Here is a 9,041-nt window from a genome sequence, read left to right as displayed (position 1 = left end):
TGTTTCCCATGATTGGGAATTTGATTTAAATGTTTTCCGCTGCGCATTCTTTAAATTATGAAATTAATAATAAAAATTAAAATTTTCAAGTGTTTGGACCATTTATGCAATGATTTCCCAACTTTGAGACGCCCGGATTTTGGGGTCTTACAAGTTGGTATCAGAGCTATAGTTCAAGAGATTCAGGCATCCCTTAATGCCTGGACTTGAAGTGAGAATGTAATCAAAGCTAGAAATGCTAATACGGGTAACCGCACGCCAAGAGGTACTTTTTACTATATTGAAGTTTGGTTAGATCTTTTTTCATTGATGCTTAATGAATTGAGGGGATAGGTGGGAGGTTAATGCTATATTATGTGATTAATTTGGAAATTTTACTATTGAGCGCCTAAAGGTATAATAAGATGGAATGTTAATGCCTTATGCTCAGGGGTGGGATGGAATTAATGTTTTCTTTAATCACTAGACGTGCTAGATGGAAGCTTTACGTTTTTTTTGGTACGTTAGGATGTTTTCCTTTGAATGCCTAAGGGCTTGATGTGTTAGGTAAAATTCTAGTACCTTCATGCTTTGATGTATGCATTGATGTTTCTCATTGAGTGTTTAATTGCACCATATGGTAAATTGAATGTTAATACCCTTGTGTTCTGGAGGTAGGACATGATGCCTTTCTTGTATAGTTAATTTTCTGATTCGTCGGATAGAATGTTAATGTATTTATGCTTGAGGTATGGTGGGATGTTTTCTTCAGTGTCTATGTGTGCTACGTGGAAGGTAAAACACTAGTGTGATCGTGACAGGAAATGTTTAGAACGTCTGCGGTGACACGGACAATCGATAGCACTTGATCAACGTTGTTGGCAGTCTATTGTCACTTCTCATGTTCTGAATGATGTCCTGTAATGAATCATGCGAATGTTTTGCCTTGGGTGGGTTGTTAGTCATGGGTTGGTATTGGCGTTATGCTCCTACACAAGGTTTCTTGCTACGTGCATCCGGTGATTTAGATGTTTGTGTGTATATATGTGGTTGTTGTTGGATTATGTGTAGCTATATGTGGCCATGTAGCAACGCTCGAATAGCTTGAATTTGTATTAGCATGATCTTTGTTGTGGTATAATGGTCATTATCGACCAATTTATGTGATTAGACTAGTATAGACATAGTTTGTGATTTCTCTGTACTTATGGTCTGGATGGCGCTTTGCGCATGTATGAATGTTTATGATGATGTTATGCATACGATTACTTTAATGTAACCTATAGAAAATATGTAGATGTGTCTAGCCTCGGTATGGCGTCTAGTATACTGATTGGTACGACCCATGAAGGGTACGACTGTGTGAACCCTTATGGTACGATGATGATGAGCGGTAACGGTCACAAGTGAAGCATACGTATTTTCCCGGGTTTGGAACTAGAATGAGCGATGTACGAGGTCAATTATCACACTTACCACTTTGCAAGTGTTATGCATTTTGTTGCTTAGAATGTTATGAGGCATGATATACTTTTGTAAATGCTCTTCATCAAGACATGCATTGAATAATGTATTATGCCTAAATGTAAGATCATAACAATTGAATGCTAGAAATTGTTTTTCTATTATGATGAGTGTCTTAGCGATGGGATCGTATAGAGCTAAGACGTAAGGTGTTATACGCTTGTTTTTGTTCTTGATGGTGTTCTTCTATGCGATGATTTTTTTTTGTGCGTTACGTTAGCATTAGGACGTGTGGTACTGACTCGAGTTAGGAATGTCAATGTGAAGCATATCTTTTGCTTGCCCAAGCGGTTAGCAATGCAACAATTATGGAAGTGTAGCGGTGCTAAGGGATTCAACATCGAGTGGTGATGTAATGCGACAACCTACGGTGGAGGGTTTTTGTGTAGAAGACTCTGTCGGTGCATAGTTCTAAGAATTTGAGGAGTAAGATTACCTAATGGAGATGAGACAACAGATGTTAGAGTTAAACGTTAAAAGCTGAAGTCAAGGGAGAGATGAGAACAACTTGCGGGTTTCATGCCCTAATGCAAAGACGATGATGATTTGGATAGTAGATCTTGTGTCTACATCAGTGGGCGTATAATAAATTATGAACAAGCCTCGGGAGATCATCAGTTGAGGTAGAAGAGGTGCATGACGTTGTCAAACGTTTGGTAGATGATGCATGATTTTCTGATAATAATCGGACCTCAACTGTTGGAGATGATGCATAGTGAGGATGAATTAGTAAGCGTTCAGGTACCGAGGCGACATAGAATTTTGTTAGCTATGCTCGTCTGATTAATGTGATTGTTGAAGTTATTAGTGGGACATGGCAGGTATGTTGACGAGTTGATGATAGCTACGGGATTTGACGGTATAGACGAGGTTATCAATGACAAGATAGACGATGCCACTAGTGTTGATATGGGTGATGACAAGATGATTGTTGCTATTAATGGAACCTTCTGGTGAAGGTGAACGCGCTAAGAATGGGTGGAAGGTCGATCTAATGTGACAAGCTAGCATAGATGAGAATCGCCAGGTGGAGTCGCCTAGCTAGTACGGAGCTAAGCAGAATTAGTATGAGGAATGTATAAGCTAGTGGTACAAGCCTTAAAATTGAATGCGGGCGATGGAAAGATTTGCTTTGACAACCATGTATGGAATCGGAGTGTAGAACTAGGCGACGATGATGACATTTACTGTGGTGATTGGGTGTCATTAAAGGATGTGGAACTAAGGCGATGGCACTGTGGTTATGTTTGGTTCTTGACAAACAGGATTCGAGGACGAATCCTCTTTTAAGGGGGGTAGACTTGTAACGCCCGAAATTCTCGCTTATGTTATTGTTCAGTTTGTGGATATAATTTAGAGATAAAAAAAAGCGATGCCGCATTAGCTCCGGGACCCAACTGCACCAAGATAATAACTTGGAGGGTGCAAAGTGTATAACACAAAACCTTGTTTTATTAAGGAGCAATAAGTCATATGGAACAGATGTGAGGGGGGCCATAGTGTAAATTTCTATTTAAACCTCTATGTAAGCAAACCCTATAATAAAAACTTCACCATTCTTAGACAATAACCACTGTGACGGCGCCGTGAAGAAAAACAAACATATGCTGAGTTGTTTTTGTTCCTTTCCTTTCCATTGATGCGAGGTATGATCTTGTTATTTAAATGTTGGTTAGGTCGGCTTTCAAACAAGATAGTTATTATGTATGTGTTTGGTGTTCATTAGGATTTGCGGGTATCAAAATCGTCGCGTAGAAAAAGACGGTTGTGTTATTGACCTCCGGCGATTCCGGGTGGTCGTGAAACAGTATAATGATTGTGAATCTGGTTCGGGTTGTATAGTGGCTGCGGTGGTGATCGAAATAAGGTATGTGATGATGGTGGTTGGCTAAGAGGTGACGACGGCGATGGTAACGAGGGATGGTAGTGATGGCATACGATGAGGATGATGGAAGTGAATGGGCGGTGTTGACGGTGGGTTGTGAAGGTGATGAAGAGAAGGGGCGGTGTGTGGTGTCGGGTGCGATGGCGGTGGTGTTTGGTTTGGAGAAAGAGTAGGGAGGTGTAATCACGGTGGTGATGATGGTTATGATTGTAGTTGTGATGGTGATGATGGTTATGATTGTAGTTGTGATGGTGATGGTGGTGTACGGTTTCGTGGCAGTCGGTATTTGTTCGATGGTAAGGAGATGTAATGATGGTGACAGGTGGATGATTGTGGTGGCTGATGCGACGGTGAGCAATGGTGTGTGACGGTGGCAAGGTTGGCTTGGTTGCGAAATGGCAGTTCGACTTTGGTGACCAACTAGTATGGCGGTGAAGGCGGATGATGGTTGACAATGGCGGTAGCACCAAGGTATTCGCGGTGGTGCGTCTCAGTTTCACTTGGCCTTGGGTTGTTCCGAGTTGAGGGTTCGGGCTGGTTGACGGGAACGAAACCCTGCCAACCTACTAGTAGAATTACGCATGATGTGTGTAGGTGTGCATAAAGTTTTAGTGTAAGGGAATGGCAAAATAAAGTTGATTTTATGGTCACGGTTTGGAAGGCGTTAAATTATTTGTTGGTTCGGGATCGTTTGGGTGTATGACATGAAAAAAAAAAAAAGAAAAAGAACTTAGGGTATGATGGGGGCATGGTAGCTTGACGATGAAGATGATGATGTTGATATAATAGAAAGGGAAAAAGAAAGTTACTAAAGTGTTGGATACTGGGGGCGCATGGTGTAAATGTATTTGTGTGCATGGGGATTTCAATAGGCTTCATCCGTTTAGGATTTTAGGGTGTAAAGGCGGGTAATTGGTGGTTGCATGAGGATGATGACATCTATTGTCATGGGGTGCATCGATGTTAGGTTTTGGAGGCGACATAATGATGATATTAATTATGTGGTTTCATGTATGCATATTAAAATCATTTAGGGTCAGGTATATTATTTGATTCGGGTGAAGGATGTTGTGAGGACATGGGTTTGAAGGTTGTTATGCCTACAGACAGGTACAGTGTTTAACGATTTTACTGAAGATATACTTGGATTCGCACCTTCAGTCGTAATAGTTTCTGTTGTTCGCCCGCTTTATTCAGGTGAGTTCTTGAGCCCACTCTTTTAAATGCTTTTAAATCTTTCGGGCTAATGTGCATGCTAAACTCGAATGATTATTTTTATGAACAAAGTTGTGAAGTTCTTTTTACATATTTATAATTTTTTTTTACTCGTATGCTTTTTATATGCGTTTTAAGCATAAATTGTGAGTAGGGTTATACTTTTTTTTATATACCTATTCGTGTTAAGGCGATTATTGATCAGAATAAAATATATACCCATGTTTATATATGTTTACATATATATAAGAACAAATTTATATAGATATATTGTTATATAAATACTCGAGTTTATGAGGGATATATATTTATGAGGGGTGTAGGTACGAAGGTACACGTATGATGGTTGAAGTATATATATACACACACGTATGTATTTAAGTGTAAGTTCATGATGTCCTTTATTTAATGTCTCAAAGTTTAAGGGCTTATAAGCATGCTGGATGTATTAAATTGATGATAAACTTCTACGACATTTGTTTGGTTACTTTAATCTACATTATAACTATACATGAAGATTATTTGTTTGCCCAAATTTATGGGCATATGTGTGATGTGTTGGGTCATGCCACAACCAGGTCGAACAGAGGAAGTCCCCTAGCAGTTTATCTGCCCTTGAGGTAAGAGGAGAAGAAAAATTCCTTTATCCCCTACTTTGTGTTTGGGTTTTAAGGTGAGGAGATCTATGTTGTGTGCTTCACCCATTAAAGATGAATTTGTAGATAAAACAATTACATTTATTTATGATCATGATGTAATTTATTATATTGCATTAATCTATATGTGAAGATGAATGTGAATGTGAATGTGTAGGTTTTGCGTCTTGCCATGACTGGGTCGAAAAGTCCCCTAACTGTTTAGTTGACTTATGTGGGCAGAAGTAGTCCTCACAGCTTAACAGTCCTTGGGGCAGAGGAAGTCCCCTAACCGTATCTATCTGTCTTGGTGGGAAGACCCCTCACAGTTTAGAGGTCCTTGGGGCAAAAAGGGTCCTTTTTCATTACTTTGTGTTTGGCTTTGAAGAAACACTGACCTTAACAACACCAACAGCTTCAATGATTAGTGACTTGAACGAGTGGCTGCAAAACAGAAACACCGTTAGGACTCGTTACAGGAATGGGGTTATTCCTGTAACCACCCTCCGGCGTGAGAATAAGTATTTGTTCTTGGGAGAAGTATATGGGAGGAAGATGTAGGGGAATTAAATGATCATACCTTACGCATTTGTCTCTATTTATAGGTTTTCCATTAGGGTTTCCTTTATTTCAGGATACGTTCCGATAAACTGGAGATTTACACGATCTTCCCAAAAAGTGGGAGATTTAGTTGTGCACCTTCCATGTAGATATGGAAGATTCTAGAATAAATCTTTGTATTTATATTAATGTAAAAGGTTGTAACCGGGTCGGGTAACCGATGCGGGTCACACCTCGTCATGTCCCCCCAGTCCGAGCTCATGGAGGGAGTCCATTAGGTCGGACTAAGAGAGAAAGAAAAAGGTGAACTCATGATGATTGTTACAACGACCTTTGGAAAATACGGCGAAAATACAGGATGTGACAGTTGGGTCACCATGTTAGTGACAGCTGTCTTTTCCCTCGGTTGACACGTGTGTCGGTTCGTACACATTTTTGAATTTGAAAAGTTTCCGTAGCTTATAAAGGACGATACCTTATGTGGGGGTTCAAGAAATCTTCCCCAAATCACTCCATCGTCATCCTCTCTATTCCATGGCTTCGAAAACGAACGAATCGTCTTCCACCACTGCCGCCTCTACGGACGTACTACTTTGCAAGTGGGGTGTAACATCCTTCAACAATCTTGTTCATGATTACGGTATTAGGGCTGAGTGGAATCCTGTGTTGCCGTCGAAAACCGACACTGCCTTCCCCCTGAAGGTGGGTAAAATCACTTTATTCAGTGATTTTTTCAAATTTTGCAATTTCCGACTACCCATCACCAAATTTTTGAAATTGGTGCTTGATTTCTACCGTATCCACATTTCTCAAGTGCATCCCCTTGGCCTTGTAAAACTTCGACAATTCGAGTATGCCTGCGTAGCTCTGGGCCATATCCCGGAACTAGTTGTTTTTAGGGCTTTCTTCGTACTTGTGTGGAAATCCCCTTTCTTTACGTTTGATCGGAGGGATACAGATGTATCATGCCTAAGGGAGATTCCCACTAGTTCCAGGGACAAAGATTGGAAGAAAAAGTTCTTCTATCTGGACGCCGTTGCCATCCCTGGGGAGATGCATTGGCAAGAGAAAGGACCGAAGGATAAAGTGAAGGATGATGCTCCTCCTGAGGATTTGTACACGTCGAACGCGCTATATGTGAAGTTATGTGGCCGCCCCTTCGAGTGCACCATCATTCCAGAAGGTGCACTGGTGATGGCCGGCATGAGTCTGTTATGGCCGGATATAAAGCGTTATCCCTCATTTCAACGGGAAGATGGAGGTATGCTGTCATCATCGTGCCTGGTTAACTTTTATGGTGTGCTTTTTACGTATTTATTATTATTATTTTTAATCACCTATTTCGCGCAGGGGAGTGGGGGATGTTTGACTTTATCGATCCACCACGTCATCTCGCGTTGAAATCCGCCGATCGGATGCTGAACAAAGGGGAGCCTGATGTGCTGAAAGTGCATTTGGAGCAATTTCTTCTACCCGCTGTGCCAGCGGACCCCTTGGCGTATATTGCTCCCCTATCGGGCATGGCGATCGCTGTCGTGGCGTCGTCAGAGAAAAAACCTGCCCGAATAAAACCGTCTGGGAAAAAACACATAGCAACTCACGGGAGTGTGCCCAGAATGGAGGAAACGCCCAATACGGGGCGTGATGTTCCCTTGGTCTCCGACCTGACCAGTCCTGGTCGTGTCTCGAAGAAAAGGAAAATCTTCGTAGCACCTACTCTGAGCGCGTTTCAAGCGGTGCAAGCCGCGTGTGCTTTTTCACCAGGTATCTATTGCTAATTATCCTTATGGCGTATTGGCGCTCATATTGATAACGTCCTTCTGGGCTTATGGTGCAGGTACCTTCGTGGAAGTGTCATCCGGAGTTGTGACATCCACTATTGTGTCGACCATAGCGGCGTCATGCCCTGGTAGTAATGTCAGCATGTCTATGGGCCCACAATCTTTATCTTCCGTTGGTCCCGCTGTGAGCTGTGTCATGCCACTCCCTGGTCCTGCGGCGTCGGCAGCTGTATCTGTTGAGCCGCTTCGATCGGGCGGTCTTGACACAGTCTTACTTGACTCGCCCAAAGACATTTTTGCTGGTGTTGAGACTAATGCTGCTGCCACGCTGACCGCGCATGACGCGACTAGCATGGGTGGAGGTGACAATCGCGCGTCAAGCAGCGGTATTGCTGACGATGGTGCTCGTTTGATTGACGACCTGTTTATACCCACCGTTTGCTGGGATCCTCATGCTCAGGATAAACGTTATCAGCCTCAATGGAAAATTGCTGAATCCTCCCGACTGATCTTTCCTCCAGTGGTTCAACATTGGATCGAGGGGGCGTATCCACCGGCCGAAGCGGCGTATGTGGAGGGGTTAAATAATGAAGATTTGATGAATTCGTCCATATCAGACTCTGTGACCCTACCTCGCAGGTTGGTAGAGATTCGGCGCGGGTGGGTGCGTGATAACACCCAACTTCATGAGGCCCGGGTGACTATCCAAGAACTGAGGGATGACAAGCATCGCCTCGAAAGTCAACTGCAAACTGCGGGTATGAAAGAGGCCCGATTTTTGTCAGAGAAAAATAAGGCCGAAGAAGATTTGCGAAGGGTGACCAATCATCTTGCTGAGGAAAGGATCTTATGGGCCCGCGATATGGCGGAAAAAGATCGGGTTTTGGCTCAGGCGAAAAATGTGCAAGAGGAGTTAGAACGTAAGGCTGTAGCGGAGGCTCAGAAGGTGAGACACGAGTTATCAGCCCAATTGGAAAAATTTCGTGTTGACACTGACTTTGTGTCCCAGGTTCAGGAGCGGTACCAGGATTTGACAGCTGAAGTAAAGGCTTGCCATACCAAGGTCCGACTGATGCAAGGAGAACTGGAGGAGCGTGAAGCAAAATTCAAGGAGATGCAGGATCATTGTGACTCCCTTGTCACCCAGAACAACAAGCTTGCTGCATCGTCGTCTTCAAAGTTAAAGGAGGTGGAGAACGCGCTGGTACAATCCCATGCAGAGATCGATGATTTGACCAGCCAGCTAGCGGCTATGCGGGGAGACAGGAATTGGTTGATAACTAATGGGCTAGTGGGGGCGTTCGAATATCTGCGTGAGTCGTCCCATTTTACTAGCCTGATTGACCGTCTTTCCGCCGCTGCCTACCAATCCGGGCATCATGATGGTGTACTTAAAGGTTACATGGATTGCCAGCAAGTGGAAAGAGTGCCGCCGGATTTCCAAACTATCAAGAATAAGTT

This window comes from Helianthus annuus, chromosome 10, assembly GCF_002127325.2.
Source record: "Helianthus annuus cultivar XRQ/B chromosome 10, HanXRQr2.0-SUNRISE, whole genome shotgun sequence".
In the NCBI taxonomy this organism is placed as follows: domain Eukaryota; kingdom Viridiplantae; phylum Streptophyta; class Magnoliopsida; order Asterales; family Asteraceae; genus Helianthus; species Helianthus annuus.
Note: the sequence above shows the minus strand (reverse complement) of the source record.